Genomic DNA, 14,637 nt, shown 5'->3' on the forward strand with positions numbered 1-14,637 from the left:
AATAGTTATCTTGGTGTGATGCTCAATCGGTCTGAAATGAAACAAAAAATAAAGATATGACCTAGTAGTGATATCTTGTGTTTCTGCTCGGCACAACTTCTGGTACGTACTGCGAATTTAGGAGCACTGTCTGAGAGGAGAGTGGGGGCGGGGCTAGAGGAAGCGAGGCCACAGCTCGCTCGTGCAGGGCCAGAACTCCCACAGCACAGCTACCTGCCGCCCCCTCTACGACCGCCCACCCCCTCCTCCCACCGTGCCGCTGCGCGGACGCCTTATCGGTGAGCCGGCCGCACAATGAGTCGCTCCATTTTTCGCAGGCTGTTTTTTTCGGGAGTAATTTGTCATGCTGTCGCTGTCACTCGCTACCCGACCTGTTTAGAAACGCCGGCGATAATCGCTCCGGCATCGACCGCCCGGCCTAACGCTCCGCCCGCTGATTACAAGCGAACCCTCCTGGAGGAAAAAAAAGGAGCCTCCTCCCGCACAAAGGCCGGCTCACCACTCTCGCATCGACCGAGAGTCTTTACTCGCGAATCATTTTGTATACAAGTAATGCAAAGATGATCTTTTTTTTATCTGCAGTGAGCGATGGCAGAGCTTTATATCGCGTTGGCGAGCACTGTAGAACGCTGTTGTTGCCACAGACAATTGCACCTCGCGACTGATGGGGGAAGTTATCGTCTCGTATTTTTTTCTGCGGGTAACGTCCTCACATACGGTAGCAACTGGCCTACGGCGTAACTTAAGAAATTGTATCTAAAAGGTGGATATTACCAAAAAATAAAGAAAATGGAAGATTAGAACAAAATACCATTATTCGCCATCGGTATTTTCTTACGTTGCTCAGTCAGTTTATGCAGAGCACTTGGACAAAAGTAAGAGCTAAGGTTCCCGTTTCCGATGCTTGCTAGTTATGAAACGCCCCCTTTGGAAAATTATAAATGACAGTGCTGAAAAAACTCTACGTTATTTGATTTTCAAACAGCTGAGCAAAACTGAACATACTCAGACATTTCTCTCTTTACTTATTCTGGTCAACACTAAACTGACACACAATATTTATAGCGCAGCGCAGTCTGACTTTCAATAATCCCTACAAAAGAATGGCCCTGACTAACAATAACCTATACCTTTCATGAATCACTTACCCCACAAAAATCTTCATTACTCGAACTACTCCAATACAGCGAGCGCCAATACTGCCAGCTAAATAAAAGATTCTAACTACTGAAGGCACTAACTACTGATAGGCATAGTTAGCAAATGAAAGATTTTGACCGAGAACAAACAATGTATTTACATCTACATCTACATTTATACTCCGCAAGCCACCCAACGGTGTGTGGCGGAGGGCACTTTACGTGCCACTGTCATTACCTCCCTTTCCTGTTCCAGTCGCGTATGGTTCGCGGGAAGAACGACCGTCTGAAAGCCTCCTTGCGCGCTCGAATCTCTCTAATTTTACATTCGTGATCTCCTCGGGAGGTATAAGTAGGGGGAAGCAATATATTCGATACCTCATCCAGAAACGCACCCTCTTGAAACCTGGCGAGCAAGCTACACCGCGATGCAGAGCGCCTCTCTTGCAGAGTCTGCCACTTGAGTTTGTTAAACATCTTACATGTTACCTTAATAATGTTCAATTATGACATCCATCTTTACAGATTTCCTTTTTCTGGCGGACACACGTCCAGGTCGTCTGCTTAGAGTAACCTCTCAAAACTCTGGCATCTCTCTCTCCACATCCACCACTGCTGGCGGCTCACCTCCAACTGCGCAATAGTCTTGTGTAGTTCGCGAACGAACTAGTTTGGAAGAGCACTCCCACAGGCGAACTAGTTCACGGATAACCTCGCTACTTAGATCGTTCGCTCTTTTCTGAAGACTGACGGACAATAGCGAGACAGAGCGAGAGCCTGCAGTAGGCTTTAAAAATGTATATGCGTATGTGTTAAAGAGATTTTGCATAGTAGCGACATCAGTACCCTGCGAACGCGTTTTTTCGGGGACGGGACAAATCCTTAATGAATGAAGAACACTTATCAACGAACAAAGTTTCCAAATTAATGTTTTTACATAATAATATACAAATTTCTGTAATATTTCACTTGAAAATTAGAAGTCTGATTATTTAAAGAATGATAATGCAAAGCACAGTAAGTATGCTTTAGAATACGATTTCACTCAGGGGTCATAGTTATTTTTTCTATGTCTAATTGTTTGGTAACAAATCATAAGTGTTAGTGTTTCTTCTGTTAATGATATAGGTATTATTGTTTGTGCCATGTAGTACTTAATCTGTACCCAAAGCAGAAATATTTTTTGTTGGTTATTTCCAAAACTTTAAAAAAGTCAGCCGGCCGTTGTGGCCGTGCGGTTCTAGGCGCTTCAGTCCGGAACCGCGTGACCGCTATGTCGCAGGTTCGAATCCTGCCTCGGGCATGGATGTGTGTGATGTCCTAAGGTTAGTTAGGTTTAATTAGTTCTAAGTTCTAGGCGACTGATGACCTCAGAAGTTAAGTCGCATAGTGCTCAGAGCCATTTGAACCATTTTTTTAAAAAAGTCGATTATTTATGAAAGTGTATTTTTATTCACAAAAAAACGCATTTAGCATGTTCTGTAGGTAATGTTTCTACAATGAATTAATAAATAAATATATTTTAAAATTAAAATACTACGAGTGCACCGTATGTAATCTAAAGTAGTTGACTACCCCATTTTACACATTTGTGTAAATAACTGGTTTATTTGTCCTTTTGAAGTCTAATTACTCGACATAAAACTGTAATAATACAGGCATTGGCAACATTGCTCATTATTTAAAAGACTAGCATAACGAATAAAAGAGCGTGTGCAGTAGCGATAGCAAAGCGTGCGAACTGTCTTTCTGGAAATCGAGATGGGAGCTAGCAAACTAAAAGAGCGACCTAGTTCGCGACGGAACCGCGAACTAAACTGAACGTTCCCAGTCGCGAACTGTTATGCGCAAGACTACTGCGCAATGCTACGCGCTGTTCACATCTAACTGCCCAACACTACAATAGCAAACTTTCCAACAATGCCAACCAGCCACAGACTGCACACAGCACAGTCATTGATATTCATACAGAGCGCTACCTGGCGTTACCAACATAAAAACCAAAATAGCCTACTTACATAGCCCCCAAGCTCCCCACAAAAAATTTGCAAATTGTTTTGGGCATTGGCCAATACATAATTGTTAATTTTTTTTATTAACGTTAACATATATATCAAATGCACACACTTTTCGATACAATGTTGGTCAAAAGCAAAAATTTTCTCACAATCCATAAAGACAGTCTTGATCACTTATCAGAGTAGTAATTGCAGTTTTTTTTCTCAAAGTCTGAGCAGTAAAAGAAAATGCACACGGAAGTAGTGGGTTTCCATGCAATCTTGAAGAAGTAGTGGCGTCCTTCCAACGGAAGGACAGTGCTAACTCTTGAAATGAAGACAGGTAATGGGCCACAACAGAGCAAACCCACAGCAGAGTCAGTCGAAGGTAGGTCAGTCATCACAGAGCAGATCCACTGTAGTCCTGGTAGAGATTATGGTATTGGCTGGCCACCGGAGGTGCAGATCCACTGCAGTTCTTGTAGAAATAATGGTATTGGTGGGCCATCAAAGGTGTAGACCCACTGTAGTCCTCGTAGAGATATATATCAGTTCATGACATCCAGTCTTATAAATTTCCTTTTTCTGACGGACACACGTCCAGATCGTCCGCTCTCAAAACTCCGCCATCTCTCTCCCCACATGCACCACTGCTGCCGGCTCACCTCCAACTGTGCAACGCTACGCACTGTTCACATCCAACTGCCCAACACTACAATAGTAAATATTCCAAGAATGCCAACCAGCCACAGACTTCACACAGCACAGTCAGTGATTTTCATACAGAGTGCTACGTGGCGTTACCAACATAAAAACATAAATAGCCTACTTACAGTTATCGCAGTGGAGGAAAAAATTTAAAAAAATATATTGCGACCTTCATTTTTAAAATAAAGCTAAAACTGTAATATATTTACTACAACATTTATTGATTTTATGTAAAGTGAAGGGGAGGGGGAGAAAGGAAAGGAAAAGTAAGGAACTAATAATATCATGTGCATCGGGACTTTGTGCGGAATTAGCAGTGACGAGTGAAAATGTGTGGCCGACTGGGATTCCAACCCATGATCTCCTGCTTACTAGGCACTTGTATTAACCACTGCTCCAACCAGACACACTGTTTAGCGCAAATGCACCGACTACCTCTGCACACTCCTCGGCCGACTCGCATTCCCATCTAGCACCACCGATCTGCAGTCCCCATCCATATGTCCCCATACGTGTTGATTTTAGATTCCCATGGAGATAGAATGTAAATGTACGAGGATGATTCAATAATTAAATAGATAAATTGGTCTGGGGAAAAAACTGTTAGTACTGCTTGTTCACAAAGAGAAGAGCTATTTCTAAGGGGGGGGGGGGGGGGTGCAGGGTATAGAGAATGTAAGCTCTGCCCACCGGCACACAACATGTTGTTGCTGTTGTGGTCTTCAGTCCTGAGACTGGTTTGATGCAGCTCTCCATGCTACTCTATCCTGTGCAAGCTTTTTCATCTCCCAGTACCTACTGCAACCTACATCCTTCTGAATCTGCTTAGTGTATTCATCTCTTGGTCTCCCTCTACGATTTTTACCCTCCACGCTGCCCTCCAATACTAAATTGGTGATCCCTTGATGCCTCAGAACATGTCCCACCAACCGATCCCTTCTTCTGGTCAAGTTGTGCCACAAACTTCTCTTCTCCCCAATCCTATTCAATACTTCCTCATTAGTTATGTGATCTACCCATCTAATCTTCAGCATTCTTCTGTAGCACCACATTTCGAAAGCTTCTATTCTCTTCTTGTCCAAACTATTTATCGTCCATGTTTCACTTCCATACATGGCTACACTGCATACGAATACTTTCAGAAATGACTTCCTGACACTTAAATCAATATTGGATGTTAACAAATTTCTCTTCTTCAGAAACGCTTCCCTTGCCATTGCCAGCCTACATTTTATATCCTCTCTACTTCTACCATCATCAGTTATTTTGCTCCCCAAATAGCAAAACTCCTTTACTACTTTAAGTGCCTCATTTCCTAATCTAATTCCCTCAGCATCACCCGACTTAATTAGACTACATTCCATTATCCTTGTTTTGCTTTTGTTGATGTTCATCTTATATCCTCCTTTCAAGACACTGTCCATTCCATTCAACTGCTCTTCCAAGTCCTTTGCTGTCTCTGACAGAATTACAATGTCATCGCCGAACCTCAAAGTTTTTATTTCTTTTCCATGAATTTTAATACCTACTCCGAATTTTTCTTTTGTTTCCTTCACTGCTTGCTCAATATACAGATTGAACAACATCGGGGAGAGGCTACAACCCTGTCTTACTCCCTTCCCAACCACTGCTTCCCTTTCATGCCCCTCGACTCTTATAACTGCCATCTGGTTTCTGTACAAATTGTAAATAGCCTTTCGCTCCCTGTATTTTACCCCTGCCACCTGCAGAATTTGAAAGAGAGTATTCCAGTCAACATTGTCAAAAGCTTTCTCTAAGTCTACAAATGCTAGAAACGTAGGTTTGCCTTTCCTTAATCTTTCTTCTAAGATAAGTCGTAAGGTCAGTATTGCCTCACGTGTTCCAGTGTTTCTACGGAATCCAAACTGATCTTCCCCGAGGTTGGCTTCTACTAGTTTTTCCATTCGTCTGTAAAGAATTCGTGTTAGTATTTTGCAGCTGTGGCTTATTAAGCAACATATTGGCGGGATAATAAGTCGCGCTAACGTTACGCGGTGCTGGCAACACTGTGGCGTCCACATAAAAGCTGTGCTCCAAGTGGTATACACAATGCCATCTATTAGCCGCAGCAGCAACTGTTAATGTTGCGCATATACTAGTGCAAAAGCGGACAGCGGCATAATAAAAGATTGCAGGATACGTGAAATTCTTTATGTGTAAAACCCAATATTGCAATTTCGATGGTTGGCCGTTATGAAGTGACATCGAAAGTCTCATACTGAATGATACTGCCTATTGCTACTAATTTCGTAACAATTCTCTTGGACAATTTGGCATTATACAGAAATAGTAGAAAAACTAACATTGTGGCAATAAAAAGGGAAGTAATAAATTTGTTACGCTGTATTGTACCCTCAAATACATCACTCAGAATCACTTTCATTTTACTCCTCTTCTGTGTGTGCTTCATGTTCGTCGCTACTGTCCGTTTCGGCAGTGTTAAAAATGATATCGTCTACTGCTAGTTCAACAACACTATCACGCCTCCAATATTCTTCTTCTAGTTGTTGGACCTTCCCAGTCATCGGCAGTTACAGACAAAAGGGATTCACTTGCTGTCGCAAAAAAGTTAACTTTCGACATGTCCCCTGAAATGTTGCGCTCCCTAAACAACCGTTTTAATTTCGCCCATCCTAGTTCTACCGCACTCAAATCACAATTGTAAGGAGGCAAGCGTACAATCATGTGGCCTTTCTCTTTCGCCATTTCGTCAATAACATATGTTTTTTACTAGGTCTGTGCTCTTGTATCTCAATCTGTCTGTTACGGTATGGAGCGTTGTCCATCACAGTCACCGACTTCGGAGGAAGTTTTGGGAGCACCATGCTTGAAAAACACCTTTCAAAATTTCCTGAATTCATCTGACCGTGGAAGTCACCTTTAGTTGATTTAGCCCAAAATTTTAGTTCGGCTTCCCTGACAAATCCCTTCCTTGATCCAACGCTTCCAATAATCAGTCTTTTAGAGGACGTTCCCCAACCCACAACATCGACAATATCACTCTTCTGTCGACATTTACCTACTGTCATATTGCTGTCGATCCACGTTTCATCCAAATAGAGTATTTCTGTGGCTGCTTCCCTCAGATTTTTCATTTGTGCAATCAAATGTGACCGCCAATCAACAATGTATCCACGCTCTAGCAGTAAAGACCGCTTATTTTGTACTTTCTGCCATGTGAATCCCATGGATAACAAAATATTCCGCAGTGAAGTAATACCCCACGTCCAGCCGATCTTTTCTCGTAGTACAGGACGAAGTGTTCTCAGACTGGGAGCAATCTTCTGTACCATATAAAAATCTTCGATTGTTTGTTTTGCGACAGTCCTGTCGAAATTATCCAACTGGATTTTTCCAGTAGATCTTGGCCTAAATAAAAGAGAATTTAAAAAAGGGGTAGAGAGTCAGCATGTGTAGTTAGAAGTAACAAGGAGACGTTCCCAGGTGAAGAATCTACTTTTTTAAAACACTTATAGAGTAGTGTTAGTGTAGTAGGTTATGGTCCCTGGTGTCGTACTATGCTGTCACATTTAACTGAATTGAGTGAAAATGATTCTAACAGTCCTTGCTATTAATATTAAAAAAATTGGAGTGTAACAGGTTTCGTGCCCGTCACCTTCGGTATAACAATCAAGCACCACAACCGCTACGCTACAAAGCGAATTGCGTAATTATGACTAATTTACAGCTTTAGACCCAATTTTATATGCCTATTGGAGGACAAGAAATTCTTTCACACCATACAAACAAAACGACTACAGTAATTCAGACAAACGGTAAGGCAGATTCAAAGCAATGTCGAACTGAAAAATTTGAACTAAAATTTACTTTTTGCCGGGAGTTTCTGGTGATTTTCCAGGGTTGTCTTTAGAAAATCTACGTATTCTTTTCACGGAACTGACGCTCACCCCTGTATAAGTAACTGTTCGTGTTACTGGCTAAGAAAGAGGGTGGAGCAATTTTTTATTTTTGCTCTCTTCTTCGCAGCATTTAGCGACATTACTAATTTTTTTTTTTTTTTCTCGACTCCGTAGTGTGCTACCCTTTGCTCTTCTCTGAGGAGTGGATGGAGTATTTGGCGTTGCCCGCGATGGGCTTGGAACCTCTTCGTCACTCATAATGTTGTGTAAAACTTCACTAAGGAACGTAGCGAAGCTCACCATTCACTTTACAATGGCTACGCACAGTTCAGTACTACATCACTGAGGTTGGCAGCGGCCGGACGCTAAACACGATTGAACCGAAGTGGACCGAATTTTAACGACTCAGAACTAGGGAGGGCTGGCTCGTCTTTTTGTGAACAAGCAGTAGGGCAAGTTTGGTACTTCTGTGGCTTTACGTTGGCATCACTAGTATGAGCACTGATCAGCTGATGTATCAACATTGTTTTGTTTATAACCTCAAAAATACATTTCAAGATGGCGAGTCCGCTTGAATCGTCCACATTCGCTGAACAACGTTCTGTTATTAATTTTTTACTTGCTGAAGGCAAGAAACTAGTGAATATATATTGTAGAATGTCTAAATTTTGTGTTGAAGATTGTATGAATCGTGCAAATTTTTACAAGTGGATAGAGAAGTTCAAAAATGGTCGCGACTCAGTGACTGACGAACACCGTTCTGGCCGACCAGTTGCAGCTGCAAGCCGAATTAATGACATTATTCGTGCCGACCTCCGTGTGACTGTGGAAGTGATGGTCGATAAGGTTCAAGTTAGTTGTGGTACAGTTCATAACATTATCTGTAACAAGCAAAACGTGTGCAAGATGGGTCCCAAAGGAGTTGACGCGGCTACACAAGGAAACAAGGTTGAGAGTGTGCACAGAGCTAAAAGAACGTTATGAAAAAGAAGGTGAGCACTTCCTCAACAAAATTTTAACTTGTGATTGTTGTGGATGGGCAGGAGACCAACCCACTAAATTGAGAGGAAGCCGAAAGGCACGCGTTTAAGCTCACGCAGGCTGGCGTGAGGTCTGGAACAGGACAAGGTAATTAGAATTTAGAAAAAAGGAGGTAACTGGTAGAATACTTAACTTTAATCCATTAATCTTGAACGTAGCTCTTGTCTGTACATTATTTACAATATCAATAGCAACTGAACATGGCGCCTTGCTAGGTCGTAGCAAATGACGTAGCTGAAGGCTATGCTAACTATCGTCTCGGCAAACGAGAGCGTAATTTGTCAGTGAATCATCGCTAGCAAAGTCGAGTGGGGCGAGTGCTAGGACGTCTCTCTAGACCTGCCGTGTGGCGGCGCTCGGTCTGCAATCACTGATAGTGGCGACACGCGGGTCCCGACGTATACTAACGGACCGCGGCCGATTTAAAGGCTACCACCTAGCAAGTGTGGTGTCTGGCGGTGACACCACAGTGATGAAACTTGGGTTCACTATTACGAGCCAGAATCAAAAAGATAAAGCATGGAGTGGAAGCACACCAAGTCACCTGTCAAGAAAAAATTCGAAACCCAAATATCAACAGGAAAAGTCATGTTGACGATGTTCTGGGATGCTGAAGGTCCAGTTTTTTGTGATTATCTCGAAGAGAAGCGTACAACGAACAGCCAATACTACTCGGATTTGCTTTTAAATAAGGTGAAGCCAACCATGAGAGAGAGACGTCGTGGCTCTCAGAGATGTGTGATTCTCCAGCAAGACAACGCACGTCCTCATATTGCTCAACTAACCTGTGAAACCATCGACAAAATGGATTGGGAAGTACTGCCTCATCCCCTTTACAGTCCTGATTTAGCATCTAGTAATTTTCATTTGTTTGGTGCACTGAAGGAGGCATTACGTGGAAAGAGGTTCCAGGACAACGAGGACGTGAAAACGTTGGTGGGAAATTGGTTCAAACATCGACAAAAAGAGTTCTCTGCAGCCGGAATAAAGAAGTTTGTAGCCGGGTGGGGAAAGTGCATAAATGTGCAACGGGGTTATGTTGAAAACTAGAGACTGTATTGTTTTGTAAAAATAAACGCTTTTTTCTCCAGACCAATTTGTCTCTTTAATTACTGAATTACCCTCGTACATCTGCACTGAGCATTGTGCGTTCGTTGTCCGTTCAGGCAAAGCAATTGTATGAGTACAGGGCGTCTGTTCTTTAGGATATGTCCGAAAGAACAGACATCATGCATTTATATAACTGATTTGCCTCGATGGGCCATGACGCCACACCCATCAACGTTTACATTCGACATGCAGTGGAAATCCTAAATTAGCGAGCATGGACGACATTGGCGGGGACTGTGGATATGTAGCGATAGGTGGGAATGTGAGTCAACCAGGGAGCGTGCCGAGATAGTCGGCAAATTTTGATAAACTTTATTTCTGGGTGGTACAATGTTTAATGCCACTGCCTACTAAGCAGGAGATCCCAGGTTTGAGTCCCGGTCCAGATCACATTTTCACTCATTGCTGCTGATTCCGCACAAAGTCCTGATGCAGCTGATAGCATCAATTCCTTCCCTTTTCCTTTCTTTTCCACCATCCCCTTCAATTTACGTAATATGTACCAGAGCCGCAGATCTTGTGTTGTGTCTGTCCTTTCAGACATGTCTGAAAGAAAAAGCACCATGCATTCCTATAATTTATTTATTTATTCACATATTTTAACTGGTAAGATTAGGGCCATCAAGAGCGGTCTCTTGCACATAACCAGGCATTCTTACAGAGTTTATTATTCACGAGGGGCGTACAATAAGGAATGCAACACTTTTTTTCTGATAACAGGTTGGTTTTATTCAGGATTCCAATAAACCACCACTCTCTTAGATACAAAATCCTATTTTTCAACATGGCTTGACTTAATTCCTTTGGTTCCTATGGGGGCATGGGTCATCCAGGAGAACTCGTCATCCATCTCTGTCTTTGGCCATTTGCCTCAATTCTGCCCAGGTCTTGCCAACTCTTTTTGCTTCCCCTTCCACTGTCCTCTTCCATGTGCCCGTAGGTCTTCCTTGTTCCCTAGGGATTCCATTCCAATGCTTTTTTCTCGATGGCTCCGTCTGGTTTTCTCAAGGTGTGCCCCAACCAACCCCACTTTCTCTCTCTTATCTGGTCTTCTATAAGCATCTGGTTTGTTATTCGCCAGAGCTCCTCATTACATATTTTTCCTGACCACCAGATATTCGTGATGCGTCGGAGGCATCTATTTATGAAGCTTTGTAACTTGGATGTTATCTTTTTATCCATTTTACAGCATTCACTGGCGTACAGAAGGACAGCCTCCACATTTCTATTAAAAATACGGATTTTTGTTTTTGCCTTTTTAATGCGTTTTTTCGCGTCATCTCCAGCTCCACCATCTTCCGTCACTATACTACCCAGATACAGGAATGATTTGACAGTCTCCACCCGCTCCTCCCCTATTAACAGTGGCACCTCCATGTTCCCTTAATTTACTCTCATTTCCTTTGTTTTGCCTGTATTTATCTTGAGGCCAGCATTCTCTGCTTCTTCTTTCAGCAAGTTTAATTTAGCCTGCATATCAGTCAGCCTTTGAGCTAATAAAACTATGTCGTCTGCAAAATCCAAATCCTCCAGACGTTCATGGACCCCCCACTGGATTGCTCGTCTCCTGCCTGCTGTGTCTCTTCTCATAACTGAGTCTAGAAAAAGTAGAGAAGTGTTGGTGATAAAATGCAACCCTGCCGGACTCCAGCTGTTACTTTTATGGCCTCTGTCATATTCCCTTGTGGAGTACGCAACATCTGTAGTCATCATATAGATCTTTTATGATGTTTAAGATCTTCTGTGGTATGCCATACACGTGCAGCAACTGCCAGAGCTCTATATGTTTCACAGAATCGAAGGCCTTTCGATTTTTTAACATAGTCTGTAGCCTCCCCCTCACTTATCGACCTTAATGACAGTGAAAAATTAAACCGCGTGTACCTAATGGAAATTTGGGAAAAGCAATCGTCACTAAAGCTAATTGTCGATAAAAAGGGAGGAAGGGATACATCTAAATGAAAGGAAAAATTTAAATGAAATTGGTGGAAATTAATTTTGAAAAAAGGGTAAAGTTAATAAGGAAAGTAAATGTGCAGTCGTTACGTTAACTGGCGTTAATTAGATGTTTGAGATTTGGGGAAAATCACGGTCGCCAGTCCGATGGACAACTACTATAATAACTGAAAAAGAAAGGTTAATGCACATATAATTAGCACTAAAAGCATGGCAACTGAAGGTTGACACGTGTTGTGTGAAAACTGAATGTTTGTCAGAAGTAATAAATTTCGCTACACTCTGACTTAATTTAGCAAAAGAATTAATAAAACCGGAAAATTGAAAGTTAATTTAGTGACTGAAATTAATAGTGAACTTTGTTTCTGAAGCACTACGAAACAAAATAAAATAAGGTTAGTCTTGGGCTATCTCAACAATCATCTGAAAAGCAACTTGTATCTACGCAATTTAGAAATAAGAGATTTAACTTTGAAGTTGAATTAATTGATTTTGAACGATTAACAATAGTAAAATTTAGTATGTACCAAGCTGAGCTGCAATCACAGGTCAGCTAAAATATGGTAACAAAACTCACACTCTTAATTTGTGTTTGTGTAATCTAAATATTGTAGCCAGCTATGAATACCTTAACTGAACTTCGAAATTAAAGCAGTGAAATGGAATGATATTACTTTAATGCTGGCGTTTGAATATCAACCACACACGGGTTCATTTCGGGAAAGGAAGGGACCTTGTTTGGTAATGCAATTGGGACAATGAGCAACAAAGGTTCATAAAAAGTTGCTGTATTTTAGTGATGCAAATGGAACAGTTTGAAAAGCTGAGGTCTGCCATACAGTTCTAAAACTTTACGTGCTTTCAGTCTTCCTTGTTGGTTGATTGAAAGTTTGAAGTCGGCGATCGAGGAGGTGGCGACAATCACTTATTGCCGACCGTCGCTGTTGCAGAAGCTGGATGTTGGCGCGCCTTCTTCTCGACACGGTCACCAGGCGAAACGGGCTCTTGATGTGTGCCAGCTTATGCTTCTCGTCCGCGACACCGTGCCAGAAACTATCATAGCAAGTCGAGCACAATTACATGCTGCCAAACCCCGAAAGCGCGGCAACTCGCGGGAGCGTCACTCAACACACCTGCTCCACCGCCCTACTCCAGCCAGACTGCTCTGCCCGCGCTCCACGCGGCAGAGTTAACACTACCAAAGATCCTAAACACTTTGGTTCTGCACACGACCTATCGATATAATCGTTCGATAGCATAGTTTACCCTAGGCAAGACCCAGCGTAAAAATGCAAATAATATTTACAAAACAAACCAATTATACATCGACATAAATTCATAAATATATACATACAAATTGTAAAACAATTACAATATATAAAGACACAGAAATGTTATATCTTCAGGTAACAAAATAAGGAAAAAAATTATAGTACAATAGTGGAAATAGGAGGATATGCATTTCCGGCGTTACAAGTCTTCGTTCATTGTGCCGCCCTCACGCCATCTTACTGGATGGTCCTGAATGACGGGATGGTACCGCTCGACTGGTCGACGTCGCAGCCAACGTCTTGCTGCATCAATAACGTCCCCACGACCCACGTAATGCTTCCCACGGAGTGCGTCCTTCACTGAGCCAAGCAGATGGAAGTCGGAAGGTGTGAGATCCGGCTATAGAGTGGATGAGGAAAAGCAGTCCAATGAACATTTGTGAACTCCCCTCGGGTGCGCAGACTTGTATGAGACCTTGCATTTTCATGGAGAAGGAGACAAACATTCTGAAGTCATTTCTTCAATTTTCTGAGGGTAGCACAATAATCTGAGTTGATCGTTGCACCACGAGGGAAGACATCGAACAGAATAACCCCTTTAGAGTCCCAGAAGACCGTCACCATGACGTGGTGCGGGCTTGAACTTTTTCATCGGAGGAAAGGTGATGCGGCGCCACTCCATGGACTGCCGTTTTGTTTCCGGTTCGAAATGAGGAACCCATCTTTTATCGCTTTTGACGATGTTTGACAAAAAATTGCCGCTATCAGCCCCGAAACGCGCAACAGTTCCGCACAGCTGGTCCTTCTTTGCTCTTTATCGTTTCTATTGGTCGGAGAGGGACCCAAAGGGCACACAACTATGACTCGCTCAACTGGTGTCTGGATCATAAACAAAAAATGGTTCAAATGGCTATGGGACTTAACATCAGAGGTCATCAGCCCCTAGAACTTAGAACTACTTAAACCTAACTAACCTAAGCACATCACACACTTCCATGCTCGAGGCAGAATTCGAACCTGCGATCGTAGCGGTCACGCGGTTCCAGACCGAAGCGCCTAGAACCGCTCGACCATAGCGGCCGTCTCACGATAAACAGACACGTCCAGTTGTGCAGGGAGGTGTTTCATTGGGATCCGGCGTCTCATAGAATGAGACTACCCGCTCGTTCCATCATTGCAAGAGTACAGCTGTGTGGCGGCTCCGGCACGCTGGCGCGACTTTGCGATGCAGACAGACGGCTCGCCCAACAGCTCGCCGTGCTTTTGTTGACTATCGAGCCTCCGTAGACATTCCGCAAGTGCCTAAGAATATCTGCTGTGCTCTGGTTCACCGCCAGGAGAAACTCAATGACAGCTCTCTGCTTGGAACGCACCTGCGTTCCAGGTGCCGTTTTGAAGGCTATGCACAGCGCTGGCAAAAACTGGAACTTCATGAAACTGTAGGAGCTGAAGCGGGAATATTCCACTATGTCCCACAACAAATACTGCAGTTTTTGAGCCGAAATTGGCCGAAAAAAGTGTTGCATTACTTCCT

Source organism: Schistocerca americana, chromosome 5 (assembly GCF_021461395.2).
Source record: "Schistocerca americana isolate TAMUIC-IGC-003095 chromosome 5, iqSchAmer2.1, whole genome shotgun sequence".
NCBI classification, from domain to species: Eukaryota; Metazoa; Arthropoda; class Insecta; order Orthoptera; family Acrididae; genus Schistocerca; species Schistocerca americana.